At 42.1% G+C, this 14,836-nt stretch overlaps 1 protein-coding gene across 1 annotated transcript in view; it reads left to right on the plus strand.

The window, feature by feature from the left end:
- The first annotated feature begins 846 nt into the window (after positions 1-846).
- The window catches only part of ADGRL3 (adhesion G protein-coupled receptor L3), a 984,355-nt gene continuing 970,365 nt past the window's right edge, over positions 847-14,836 (plus strand). Inside the window, exon 1 of the mRNA XM_088836367.1 lies at positions 847-1,375. The gene's annotated coding sequence lies outside the window, so the exon portion shown is untranslated. The remainder of the gene's footprint in view (positions 1,376-14,836) is intronic.

The following is a 14,836-nucleotide window of genomic DNA, read 5'->3' on the forward strand; positions in this document are numbered from 1 at the left end:
TGGGCTCGGCTCGGGCCCCGGCTGCGTCCGCCGCACGCAGGCTGCACGGCCCCGGCGCGCCCGCGCTCCGACCGGCTCTCGGCGCGTCGCCGGGTTGTCTGCTCGCCCCAGTTCCCAGGCGCGGGGATGCAGATGCTGCCGCTGGTCCGGGTGGGCGCCACCGCAGCCGCTGCCGCCTTTTCCCGGACTGCTCGCGGCCTCGGCTCCCGCAGCTGCCGCCTGTGACTCGCCCCCTCCCCTTTCTTTCTTCTCTTTTTGCCTCCGTCCTCTTTCTCCGGGTGTGCGCGCGCGCGGGTTGCACGGCTGGCTTTGGCAGGAGCTCGCTCGTGTGTGCGCGTGTGTGAGTGTGCGTGTCTGGAGAGCGCCAGAGCCTTGCTCGCTCGCGGCGAGTCGAAGAAGAGAACGAACCGAAGAGGCGGCGGCGGCAGAGGCAGCGCGGAGCCCGGGGCCGCGCGATGAAGCTCCCACATGCCCGCAGCTGCCCGGCCCGGCCGACGAGCTAATCAGCCGCCCTCCGGACTCGGGGCTCCGCGCCCCCCGGGACGCAGCCCTAGGCGGCCGGGCTCCCGCTCCGCCGGCGAGCCCCCGCTGTGCACCTGGGAAGGAGTTTGTGGAGCCCTCGCTCCCGCTCTCGGCGCAGGCTTCGGGCGCGTGGGGAGACCCTCGGCGGCGAGAGAAGCTCGAGAGGAGAAGGAGCCACCCCTGGCCCTCGCGGCTCCCCCTACCTTTTCCATCGCTCCCGCTCTCCGGCGGAAAGGGGAGGACGAGGAAGAAGAAGAAAAAGAAAGGGGGTGGGGTGGGAGAACTGGATAGAAAGATCGACTGGGGGGATGGTGGCAGATTTTTGGTCTCTTCAGCAGCGTGTTTTCTTAAGCGGCAGCAGCAGCAGGAGGAAAAGCAGCCCCAGCTATGACTGCCGCATGTTAATAGCTGCCGCTGGGGTCCCTCGGCTGCTGCTGGAGCCAGAGCCTGACTCCGAAGTTGTGCAACTGTGGACTGGGAGAGACATTTGAACCCTCCACTCTCTTTGCTCCGTTTTTACTCCCTTGGTGTGTGTGAAGCGAGGAAACGTAAAGGAAGACAAGCATTTGGCTTCCCCCACCGCCTCCCCCGCCCCGTCCCTTTTCTTCATGGCTGTGTAGCAGAAGAGAAGGGGGAAGGAGACTTTTCGTTGTTTCCTTGGTCGGGGTCTCCACCCTCCCGCTGCCTTCTCTGCGCTCTGGTTATAATTCCTGGACGCGTGTGCTGGGGGTGTCTACGCTGGGGCCGCTCGGTCTTTTGCCCCGGGCTCCATGGCTGGATTGTGGAAACTGCACCAGGCTGCAGGTTGTTGAGCAACTGATGGGACGAGCTCAGGGACCGGCGGTTTCCAAAGGTAATTTATTCTTCTCACTCTTTCTAATAGTGGTGGCCCCGGCCCGGCGCAAGCGTCTGCGTCCGCGGGGCAGGCGGCCGAGGGGGCGCAGGATTCACGCACACTCAGCCTCCCACTTGCACACTCGCCCTCACACACACTCATCCAGTCGTGATGTGGGGCGGGAAAGGAACCTCACGGCTGGTGGGCGCTGGGGGTTGGCACGGGTTCGAGGTTTTTCCAGCCACTGGGCGGTTTGGCGGCCGAGAGAAATGAAGGGGAGAGTGGCCGGGGAGCATTCGCAGTCCAGCACTCTGGGGGATAGGAACGGTTTCCACCCTGGGAATTTTCCCTCCTGTCTCACCCCAGTGTCATTCCCCTGGTGGGAGCCCAAAGCAAACCAGGGGGCGCCTTCTCTCTGCCGGCCCAGAGCCTGTGCCGCTTGAGGCGGGAGAGGGCTGGAGGACCGGCAGGGATCGGGTGAGGAGCTCGGCTCAGGGGTGATGGGGACTGAGGGGACCCTCTCAGGACACCTGCCTGAAGCAGCCATGGGGGTCGCGTTTGCCCAGTTCGTGCCCGGGAGTCGCGGAGCCTCACCACCTCTCCATACCCCGCCCGCTGTGTCCCCTTCACGGGCAGTTTGGTTTAGACCTGCTTGCTCGGGCTTTGTTAGGCGTTTTTGGCTGGAGAAAGCGGCTACTTTCGTGGGTGGCCGGGGGCAGCGTGGTGTTGGGAGTGAGCACTGGGCGGGGGGTGACGGGGGCGGTGTTGCAATAATCAGGCCGGCCGGGGCGCCGGGGCAGGGTGGTCAGAGCAGTGGTGGCCGCGGTCGGCTAGGTTACAGGTAGGAACGCAGGCGCCCCGTATATTCTCACCAGTGAAGGGAAAGCTCCGGGCTGCGGCGGAGCTTCAGTGTCACCGCACCCCGGCCGATGGTCCCGCGTCGGAGCTCAGAGGCTAAAGGTGCCAGGCCCCCTGGCAGTGTATGTGGGTGGGTGTGTATGTGTGTGTGTGGGGGGGAACCTCCGCTACCGGGGTTAATCGGCAGCGGGATCGGCGTGTTCAGGTCTACGTGTGCGCGCGTTAGTGCGCTCCGGGGATGGCCCGGAGATATTTGCCGGGATGACAGAGCTGATGCTACTTGAGCTGAGCTTGCTTATCGAAATCGCCTGCGATCCGCTTAACCGGAAAATCTGGTTTGAGGAGGCCGCGGGGGAGGTAGGGGTTCTGAAGAAACCCTACTGTGTCCCCTGTCCCCTAGTGAGCACCCCTAAGAGATGCGTGCTGCGCGTGAGAATCTCTGGTGCAGCGCGCAATGCACCCCAAATTGGCCCTGGTGAGGACCAAGCGATAGAGTAGTCCTCTTTCGGTCAGGTTGAAATAACCAAGTCAAGCCAGCATAACCCTTGGTCCTCGAAATTCTCTGGCCACTCTCAGATAGAAATGTGCGCTGCATAATTTATGGCCAGAGATATCACAGCAATTGGGCGAACCCGAGGCGTGTGAGCCACCTCTGGGTGTCTCCTCCCTGTGCCTGTGTGTGATCCTGCCTGCGGTAGTTAGAGCACATTGTAAACAACGGTGTAAGCAGCCCTGCCAGTCTCATTCGGAGCCGGACCTGGTGATGTCTGTTGTGTTTACTTTCTTGGGTGGATTACTCATTAGGAAGTATATGCCTTCTTGGACCTCTGATTTTACATCCTTTCAGCCAGCTGCTGGGGAAATGAGGAGATGCACAGACTGGCAGGAAGGAAAAATTGCCTTCTGTGGTTTGCTCTGAAGTAAATAGGCAGTCTGCTAATTTAGTGTCATATGGGCTATCAACACTAGTTAAAGGATGTCACTGTAGAATCTACAGAGAAGTAGGTCTTCTGTAATTTATCATTTGGAGAATGTACTTTATTTCCCTGAGATTAAAACAGAATTTTGCTAGATTTCCCTGGTATATTTTTCAATCTGTAATGGTACTAAATTACCTAGAGTTCCAGCGTCCAATTTGTCTATATATGGATTATAGATAGAATTGTCAGTTCTTTTATAGTATCACCAAAAGAGGTTCCCAGATATTTGTCTAGGAGTTAGAATATTTGCAGTGAAATATCTCACCTTGTTTCACCCAATCTTTTGTTGTTGTTGTTGACCAAGGGTTAAAAATGTACAAAGACAGTTTTAAAAAGTTGGAAAGCTAATCGCTTTTCAGTTTCGATAATCAGAGACATGAAATTCCTTAGTTGTAGATTAGCCCTGACTGCTTTCATGTTTGTTGCCCATGGTTTTGTTGAAAGAAAGTATAGCACTGTAAATGTAAAAGGGTACTTTGATTCTGGGTACAATCAATTTCACATTTCTTTCAATTTTAAGACACTGGTGTCTTGAAAAAGCTTAGGTTACCCCTCACTCCCCTCACTGAAAAAGGAATAGTGACTCTTTGATGCCTGATTTTGATTAAGTTATATTTGTATGGGATAGGGCTAGCGGAAAACTTATGAAATTGTGATTTCATCCATGTGATTCTAGCTTCTTATATTTCTTTCCTTTCTAGAGGGTATGTGTTAAAGCCTTTGCCCTTGCAAGTATTTCTGAAGATTAAAGAGTACTTGTCCTCTTATTTTAGAAGATCTAATCACAGTGATTCCCGGTCCTGTGTTAGAAGATTTGATCAGATCTGTTCTTTGTTTCCTAGCAGCGTGTGTTTCCTAGCAGTCATACATTCCACAGGTCCTGATGTCATTAGAACTGTGTCTGTCAGGGTATTGTGCTGTCTTTAGCTGAAGGTGAATGTGTCACAAGAGCCTGAATGCCATTCCCTAGCACTTCCTCATAAGTAAGGTTACTTCTTCATAAGGTTACTAAGTATTCAATAACTTGCTCTGTTGGTGTGCATGGTTGATGAGACTGTTTCTGTAAACTCAAGGTAGGAGGAATGATTACTATGAAGGTTTATGTGAACTATTTAAAAATTTTAGATAGATACATTAGGTTGCTCCAGGCATCCCTGGCCTAAAGAGCGATAAGCCAGCTTGTGATTTGCTTGATGGATAAATGCTTTTGATGTCTCATTTTAAGTTGCTTGGTGTGATTATCCTTCAGATTGGGAGCCCTCCATGAAGATATGAATGGAAGGTCTTTTAGATATGAGTTTCTTAATGATGATCTTGCATTTTGGAGATTTTAAACCTTCCTTTAAAACATTCCTTTGCACAGGGAATAATAGTGAGTATGAGACTTACTGGCTCCAGCTACTGTGCCTGGCATTGTTTCTAGTAATTAGGAAAGACAAATTTTTTATGGACTTGTTTTCCTTTTGATTTCTTGCTGAGCTCTAGCATAGTTAATCCTAAATAGCAGATTAAAAAAAAAAGTTATCAAATCAAAAGAATTGAAGTCAGTCAAATAACATAATGCTAAACTGAAATGTTATTTCAGATTTCCTTTGGACAACTTTAACTGCTGGATGAAACTCTCTTTGAAAAGAGCTGCCAAGTAGGAGTGATAGTTACTGTTAGAAGTGGGGCATTTTTTGCCCAGAAATCAGCAAGGAAAACTGCTTGTGTATTTAAAAACAAAATAATTTTGAGAAACGCTATGCAGCTTTAATTTAGCATGGTATGAGTGGCTAGAGCATTTGGAATTAGAGGGAGAATATCTTTCCTTAAGTTTTGCAAATGACTATTTTCCCTTTGATTTCTTAGATTTGCATTGCATTCAAAATATGCTCTTGTTCACATGGGGAGGAACCCTAAAGACAGAGGCTGTATTGTAATTTAGCATTTGTTTGCCTTCAAGGACATGTTTGCGCTTTGATCACTATTGCATTTATGTCTTTTTCTTTTATGCAAATGAATTTCCTACTAGAATATCCTATTTTATAATAAAATATAAATTAAAACTTTAAAATGTGAGTAAGGGCTTCCTGACACGCTTCCTTTCTTATCTTTGAGTGTGTGTTATCAAAGATTTGCTGATCAGTGGGAGAAAAACCCAGATTTTTCATTGATTATGATTTTTATATTGATGTTAATTGGCCAGTGTGAAAGAGTAGTACAAGCATGCCTGTGAATAGCATTTATGAGCCCAAAGATGCGTACACTGTCCCCCAAATTCTTTCATGTCAGTACCCTGGTCTGAGTGTCTACGTGGCCCACTGAAATTAACTTTTCTACTGCATAAAGTAACCAGGTGTAATTTTTTTCTTAGAGTTGTTAAGTGTGCCCATGCACTCACAAATACAAATATATATAAAAGACTTAGCTGTTATACTCTGAGTTCATTGAAATTCTCCATCTGTTTTTAGAGAGTGGGTGAAAGGAAGAATCCTTTCTGTATTTGATCATGACAGATTCTATGTGTGTTAGTCACTCAGTCATGTCTGACTCTTTGCAACACCACAGACTGTACCCCACCAGGCTCCTCAGTCCATGGGATTCTCCAGGCAAGAATACTGGAGTGGCTTGCTATTCCCTTCTCCAGAGGATCTTCCCAACCCAGGGATCGTCTCCTGCATTTCAGGCAGATTCTTTATCGTTTGAGCTACAGGGAAATCCTAACAGATTCTATAGATCTTAATAATTTATGTCTTACTAATGTCTTGTTGACACTTAAAACAAGAATTTAGTTAAATATTAACGAATTTCTTCAGGAGTGATTACATATACACATTAGAAGTTGTTAGCATTTGGTCCGTATTCAAGAACTTAAATGGAATACTGTTGGTGGTAATCATAGTTATTGTGAACATTATCTCTGGGATGGAGATTTGAGTCATCCAACTGAATATTTCTATCTGGTAAACTTCTGTGTCAGTTATTTTGTAGAACAGACAACCTTCTCTTTTCAAACTTTATTCTGGAGAAAATTGTGGGTTTTGGGGACCATTTCAGGGGTACTCTAAGAAGAAAACATTTTCACAATAATGCTAAATTTTTTTTTTTAAACCTTTCAATCTCATACTTTAACAAGTTCATGGTAGAGTTTTCCAGAAGGTATACAATATGTGATGGCATCATTACTTTGATGGCATATGCCATGCTGGTGTATTCTTGTGTTTTAAAATTTTATGAGCTTAACTATTAGTATTTAAATATTGATGGTTGTAATCATTATGATTAACAGTTCCTTTTGGTCACCAGTTTTGAGTGTGTACAAGGGTCCTGGAACCAGAGAATTTGAGAACCACTGAAGTTGACTTTTCAAGATCTGCCTCCTTGTATTCAAAAGTTCACCTTACTGGACCATATAAAGAGTCATCTAGGATGAGAAAACAAATTATTCAGTTTTTAAAAACACACAAGCCAGACGGGTATTTTATTACTTATTTGACATTTTAACTTTTCCCTTCCCAATGTCGAGAGCTTCTTTCTAGTTTCTTTGGTCCCCAGTTAGTGGAATGGAAACTTTAAGGTTGCGGATCTCCAGCATAACGTGCTGTTAGTAGCAAAGGAGCTACTGGGAAAATTTAAAATCTAGGCCCCAATTCTTGATATTCTGCTATCTGGACAGGCAGAACAGCTTGGTGGTGATGAGAAGGAACTCTGTGATGTGTTTGCTGAGGTTTGATAAATTATTTGATTTTTGCCAAGATATTGGATCTCCCTCTCTATGCCTTAATTTCCTGGTATGTTTTGGTGGGTATAACAATGGTACCTAATTCATAGGTTTTTCCCATTCATACAATTTAATGGGAAAATATATGCAAAGTGTTAGAACCAGTTACAGGCGCAACTGTAACTACTGGCTACTGTTATTATTCTTATTTTATAGGTCTCATGAGGGGCCCGGGAAACTTTAATCAATTCCCCATGTGACTGAAATTTGCAATTATGTGTTATCTCATTGCTTTATAGCATACCTTAAAATGCGATTAAATTTGAAAATTTCTTATAAAAGATAATCTTGGCTGTATTTTACCCTTGCACTTGAAAACTTATGAAGAGTTACTGGATTTTTTTTTTTCTGTATAGTAAGAATGAATCAAACACCTTTTTAGTCTGGGCCAAGTTTGAAGTTTGGTAGAGGATGAATGCCCAATTAAATTGAGATTTCAAAGAACCTAATTGATGCTTTTGAACTGTTATGGAAGAAGACTCTTGAGAGTCCCTTGGACTGCAAGGAGATCCAACCAGTCCATTCTAAAGGAGATCAATCCTGGGTTTTCATTGGAAGGACTGATGCTAAAGCTGAAACTGCAATACTTTGGCCACCTTATGCGACGAGTTGATTCACTGGAAAAGACTCTGATGCTGGGAGGGATTGAGGGCGGGAGGAGATGGGGACGACAGAGAATGAGATGGCTGGATGGCATCACCGACTCAATGGACATGAGTTTGAGTGAACTCTGGGAGTTGGTGATGGACAGGGGGGCCTGGCGCGCTGTGATTCATGAGGTCGCAAAGAGTTGGACATGACTGAGCGACTGAACTGAACTGAATTGAATATTTATGTATCTTGGGAATTATTAGGGAGGAAATCACTTTTCTGAAGTGATATCAAGACGATTCACTACACTCTTAGTCTGCTAATCACTATCTAAACATCACAACAGGCCATTTTCAGTGAAAAACATCCTTGGGGTAATTATACACTGCAGTTCTGTTTGTAAGTGGGCATATGCTTGACAAGTAACAAAAACCCCACATAGAGATTACTTTTAATAGATGCTGAAGTTTAAAGCACAAGCTGGAATCAAGATTGCTGGGAGAAATATCAATAACTTCAGATATGCAGATGACACTACCCTTATGGCAGAAAGTGAAGAGGAACTCAAAAGCCTCTTGATGAAAGTGAAAGAGGAGAGTGAAAAGGATGGCTTGAAGCTCAACATTCAGAAAACAAAGATCATGGCATCTGGTCCCATCACTTCATGGGAAATAGATGGAAAAACAGTGGAAACAGTGTCAGACTTTGTTTTTTTGGGCTCCAAAATCACTGCAGATGCTGATTGCAGCCATGAAATTAAAAGATGCTTGCTTCTTGGAAGGAAAGTTATGACCAACCTTGATAGTATATTAAAAAGCAGAGACATTACTTTGCCAACCAAGGTCCATCTAGTCAAGGCAATGGTTTTTCCCGTGGTCATGTATGGATGTGAGAGTTGCACTGTGAAGAAGGCTGATCGCCAAAGAATCGATGCTTTTGAACTGTGGTGTTGGAGAAGACTCTTGAGAGTCCCTTATACTGCAAGGAGATCCAACCAGTCCATTCTAAAGGAGATCAATCCTGGATGTTCATTGGAGGGACTGATGCTAAAGCTGAAACTGCAATACTTTGGCCACCTCATGCGACGAGTTGACTCACTGGAAAAGACTCTGATGCTGGGAAAGGTTGGGGGCGGGAGGAGAAGGGGACGACGGAGAATGAGATGGCTGGATGGCGTCACCGATTTTGTGGACTTGAGTTTGAGTGTACTCTGGGAGTTGGTGATGGACAGGGAGGCCTGGCGTGCTGTGATTCATGGGGTCGCGGAGAGTCGGACACGACTGAGCAACTGAACTGAACTGAACTGAACTGAAGTTTAAAGATGACCTGTAATACTTCCGAATGGCACTGTGACATCTATTGGAAAATCTTATCTCTCTCTCTCTTTAGTTGCTAAGTCGTGTCCGACTCTTGAGACGCCATGGACTGCCAGACTCCTCTGTCCATGGGATTCTCCAGGCAAGAATGCTGGAGTGGGTTTCCATTTCCTTCTCCAGGGGATCTTCTTGACCTGGGAATTGAACCCAGGTCTCCTGCATTGCAGGCAGATTCTTTACCTACTGAGCTATGAGGGAAGCCCTAACATTATAGAGATATTTATAAATTCCATACATATATTTGAACATATTTCATGGCTAGTTTTAGAGAAGAAAATAGCATCCCACTCCAGTACTGTTGCCTGGAAAATCCCATTGACAGAGAAGGCTGGTAGGCCACAGTCCATGGTATCGCTAAGAGTCGGACAGGACTGAGCGACTTCGCTTTCACTTTTCACTTTCATGCATTGAAGGAAATGGCAACCCACTGCAGTATCCTTGCCTGGAGAATCCCAGGGACAGAGGAGTCTGGTGGGCTGCAGTCTATGGGGTTGCACAGAGTCAGACACGACTGAAGCGACTTAGCAGCAGCAGCATGGCTAGTTTAATTTTGACTTAGGGTGACCACTATGAAATGAGTACTGTAGCACTGATCTTCTCCAGCTCGTTGGCGAAACCTGACTTTTTCTGGAGAAACTATACTATATTCCTTAGATGGGCATACCTGGACAGTGTTCCTGATTATTAACTGCTTAGAAATGGCATTCGGAAAGAGAGACACTTGAATACAGTTTCAGATCTACAACTTTATAGCTGTATCATCTCTCTTTGTGAAATAAAGGTAATAAAATCTGCATTGCTGGTTTGGGGTGAGAAATAGGAAACGAGCAGAAAAGGACCTGATAGAGTGAGCATTTAATAAATGGTACCTATTATTATTAGAGTAATATTAGAAATGTCCTTCACTATTGGTATTAAGAAAACTTAGCTAAATCAAATATCATTTTTTTATTGAAGAGTTCTTGATGAGCTATGAAAATCAATAGCATTTTCTTACGTTGAGAAAGGTTTCACATGTATTTTTGTCTTTTCTGTGATCTTTCCCTCTCTCTTGTTTTAACCTTTTAGTAAGTAGCTATTTCTGAGCTCTTCCTTGTAATCTTTAAATGTTGTATGTACTTTGCTACTAATTCTGCCCCCCTCCATCATAATCCTGACAGGAAAATATTTTTGACAGCCACAAAGTGCTGTGTCTGAAGACTGACTTTAAATCAGGTATAAAATGAAAGTAGTAATTTAACTTAAGACGTTTTAAATTAAACTCCTGATCATCTTTTCACTTGGCGTCAGCAGCTCTTTAAGCTTTAACTGCATCAGAATATTCTACATGTTGTAACTAAATCATCATAAACTTCCAAGATTTAAGGATTTCTCATATTTTTGAAGGATTTATAATCTGAAAGTTTAGTCCTCAAAAGATTGCTATAAATGCGGATGAACCCTTAAAATTCAGATCCCCAAATTGTTTTAAAGATTAGAAGTATGGAAAGGGTCATAAAAAAGTCCATGTTTTAGAATGAACATGTTTATTTCAGTGACAATTGCCACTAAGAGAAGCTATTAAAATGTGTGACTCATATCTAATCATTCAGAATTTATGTTAAAATGGAAAGAGTACAACATGGTTGGTGGTAAAAATGAATGAAATAATAAACTGCACATTGGACGGCTGACTTGCTAAATTGTACCAGACTTAAGTGTTTTAAAGTATGACTCAAGAAAATGAAAGCCAAGTAGAAACGACACCCCCTTCTGTTTGATCAGCTTGTGTTGGTGTTTATGCATCCCGCAGAGGCAAAGTGTGTTACTATTCAAGACAGCCCCAGTGGCTCCACAGTAGCCGAGCCTGTGAGAATAGGGGAGAGACTTAAGCCCAGTTTTTGATGTTCTGCATGGGTGGGTAACCTGAATACTAAAGTGCATTCCATTGACAGCTGACCCTCTAAGAGGGTTTTCAACAGTCTCATGTTTTGTTTTCGTCCCCCCTCCCCATTTTCCTTTCCTCAGAGTTCTTCCAAATACTTTTGGATAAGAGGAAATGGTCCTGATGGATGGTTCTTTTTTTGTATGAGATTTTATTTCTGGCCAGAGCGGAAGGGCTCAACTGGTTAACATTTCTGTCTCTTGTTTTTTTTTTTTGATATTTTCAGTGTTCTTGATTTGTCAGTGGCTGATGGTTGTTGTTTGAACCTTGACTCAGAATACTGATCATGACTTCAAGGAGTAGACAAAGAGTCTATTGAGAAATAGGTTTGTATTAGCATGAGGCATGTGTATATCTATAGACTTCTTTCTGCTGGCTTTAACTGTTCAGTTGAATTTGTCTGCTGAGTTTTAATCAAAATATTAACAGTAGTTGACTTTGGAAGAAGAGCTTAGGAAATCCATTTTTTTTTTAAATAACATACCATCATGATTTGAATTTTAGGCATATTCAATTAAATTTCACTTTACTTTTCAATAAATTTTGTGTGTGACAGTTAAATATTATTTTGCAGTCATTCCAAAATGCAGCATAGTTTATAACATCTCAGTTGATGCTATATGATATATCATATGATAATATCTTAGTTATTATGATTGCATATGATAACCATCATATGATATATCATATGATAACATCACCATATGATAACATCTCAGTTGTCAAATGGACTTAAAGTCAACTTAAATGATTTAGTAGAATGGATGTGCTCATTCTTTTTCTTTTAATTGCAGACACCTCCCACTAGCTTTAGGCCATAAATGATTAGAGGGAGGTTTTTGTGTTTCTCATTTAAAAAATCTTGGGGAAGGATGGAGGTTTACCTAAGCATCATAAAAAATTAGCACCTTGACTACCGGTAGGATTCTGTTCCAGTTTCATGATCCTGTGCAGACTGCCTCTTTTCCTTCTCTCTGGCTTCACTCTGGATTCTTAACCTTTCACCACAATCTTAATTAGGTATTCAGCTTTAGATCAATCTGTTATCACCAGCTTATGGAGTCAGTAAGAACCCTGCAGTTCCTCTGTGGATGGACTAATATCTAGAAGAAAGAAAGGCTCAATTAAGAGAGGGATATTGTCGACAGAAAAAGGTAGAGGGACTGATGAAACCTGAATGTCCACTGCAGTGATCCTTTGTTAACTCATATCAAGCATTAGGAGAACTGGTTATAAAAGCCATTTAAAAGGGATGTATTCTTTTCTTTTCAGTAGCCAAAGTGATCATGGAAAACAGTTTCCTTTTACTTGACTCAGAAAATGCAACAAAAGCATGCAGATCATTCCAAAATGCAGGGAATTCAAATTTTCAGATTCAAGAACATCTGTGAAACTAATTTGTCCAGGCTGTCCATGTCTGAAAAGAAATCAAATATCTGCAGATATCATTTACATAAACTGAATGCCGTTCCATCATTTGATGGCAGAGTTGCCATCCCACAGTGCCGAACAGGGGACACTGGAGACAGATTCCTTGGTACACAGAGTGCTAACTTTTTGCTACTCTTCCTTCACAGTACTGATCTTACTGGTTAGATCGTTTAGGCATTGAGTCCTAAAATCCAGGTGAAAAATCCCCTAAGATGTGCCACTGGGCATGGAACACTTGGTTGGGTTAACTTATGTATGAACTCCACTAGCCATATTTAGATGGTCCCTACTGAAAAGGAACAAATTGTGCCTAAACCAGAAATGGAAGTTTCACCGAAGAAAAAGTTATCCCAGAAGAAATTAAATAAACAAAAACTTATGTCATGGGATTAAATACAGCATAAAATAAATGCAAGTAAAAGTAAAGGGAGAAAAAAATGGATTTACAGATATAAATCCATCCATCTGTTTGAAACATCTAATTATTTTACACTTGCTAGTGTACTCATTATGTCATGCTACTGATGAGACTATATTTTTATTCAAATTAACCTTATGTTTAGAGGCAGAATATTCAGAAGTACATCATGGAGGATATTTCAAATAATTGAGTATGGATAGCTTTATTAGCTAAAGCATCCAATGAAAATATATCTTCAACGTATCCACTAATAATGTTATTGAAATGATAGACATCTAATTTGGATCCATCATCACAAAAACTAGAGCCTAGGTAGTGTTTAATCCTGACACTTGACCACCTGAAGTTAAATGGTGCTTTAGAGCTATTATATGTGTAAGATGGGAAACCTCTTAAATTTACTGTGTTTTATGTTTTATTTATTCAAACAGAAAGTTATTATTGACTTTCTTTTAAAATGACCAACTCGGTATAAATTGTAACATAAGAAGATTTGGGAGAATTTTTAAAGGTTGATAGAAGCCTTAGTTAGAAGAACTCTTATGTACTTTCCTTATTGTTACATATCTTTGAAGAAGAAAGAGTCCTAAAAATTTGTATGCTGTCAGCATTTTATTTTTATAATCTGACACTATTAAGCAAACTTTGGGAGTATTTCTTTTTGTGGTGCATTTGATTAAAGGTGTGATCTTATCTTGGTGAAATAGCCTGCTGGGCTGCAGACAGTAGTATTCAAAAATGAAATTTGCTTAGAGCCTCTGAGCAGACATTTATTCATTGAGACCCTTACTGAATAATGGATGATAGTGAAATTGCAGGAGTGTATATATGTGTGTTTTCTTGCCTGAATATAAGGGTTGAGATAGAGCACAACAAAAACATAATGGTGTATGAAAGATAGCATTAGGTTTATAAATGAGAAATTAACCTATATTGTTACAAATGAATGGACTATCTGTGTGGAGGACTCAAAGTATCACTATCAAGATGGTGTGCTAGTCCATTTGCTTTGTTTCAGGAATCTTGCTGAGTTCCTTCCTTTTCTGCTATTCTCTCTTAGCTTGGTAGATGTTATTCTGGGATTTGTGCCACAATCCCAGTGTATATCCTTTATGTATGCTCTTTCGATTCTACTTGGGTGCCAGTGATAGCTGAATTTTGATTCCTATTCATTCTTCCTAATGCAACTTATTCTACATTCTTAGTGATCAGACTTAAAAATTTTTTTTTTCCTATGGTACATGCTCATGTTGAATACTTCTGAAATATAGTGATACATAAAGTCAAAACAGAAATCAATCAGTATATCATAATATAATGGTACATTGCATCGTTCACAGAGGTTATGTCACACATTTTTAGGCTGATTATCCATGTATTTATCTATGTATTATCTGCATTTTATGTGTGTTTGTGTCTTTGTTGTAGAAGAATTGAAGTTAAAATATATAGTTTGTATAATTCTCTTCAGGTTCCCAATGGCATTATTTTTGAGAGCATCATTTTTAATGTTGTAAAATATTTATTTTGTAATGTGGATACAGTATGATTTATTTAAACATTCCCTGAGAAATTTCCTGGAAGTCTAGCGGTTAGGACACTGTATTTCCACTGCAGGGGGAATGGGTTCAATCCCTGGTCAGGGAACTGAGATCCCACATGCCACATGGTGTGGCTGAAAATAAATAAATAAATTTAAAAAAATTAAAAAAAATTGGACATTTCTTTATTCATGTGAGTTGTATTTTGTGATGATAAATAACATGAAGTTTGGCCCACTCTCTGATGATTTTTGTAGCGGAGATTCCTTGAAGTATGGTTATTGGGACAAAGAGTAAATAATGACTGTTTGACTTTTACTACTTGGTTATAGTAATCCATATGCATCATTGTCTAACTGATTTTCATGGGAAATTTTGAAGATTTATCAACTGTCAATTGTGTAGAATTAGTAGTTATTAACTTTTCATTATTTATAAAGTTAGTAACAGTTGTAATAATTACCAAAGTTGTTTGTAATTCTAAAGAATTACTAACTCTCATATCAATGTATAAAAGCTGAGGTCAGTAAACTGCTCAATAATAAAACAATGAAATTTACTGGCTATTAATATTTAAATAAGAAAGTAATGCCA

This window comes from Moschus berezovskii, chromosome 5 (assembly GCF_049115385.1).
Source record: "Moschus berezovskii isolate FMDL1 chromosome 5, NW_MosBer_1.0, whole genome shotgun sequence".
Taxonomy (NCBI): Eukaryota; Metazoa; Chordata; class Mammalia; order Artiodactyla; family Moschidae; genus Moschus; species Moschus berezovskii.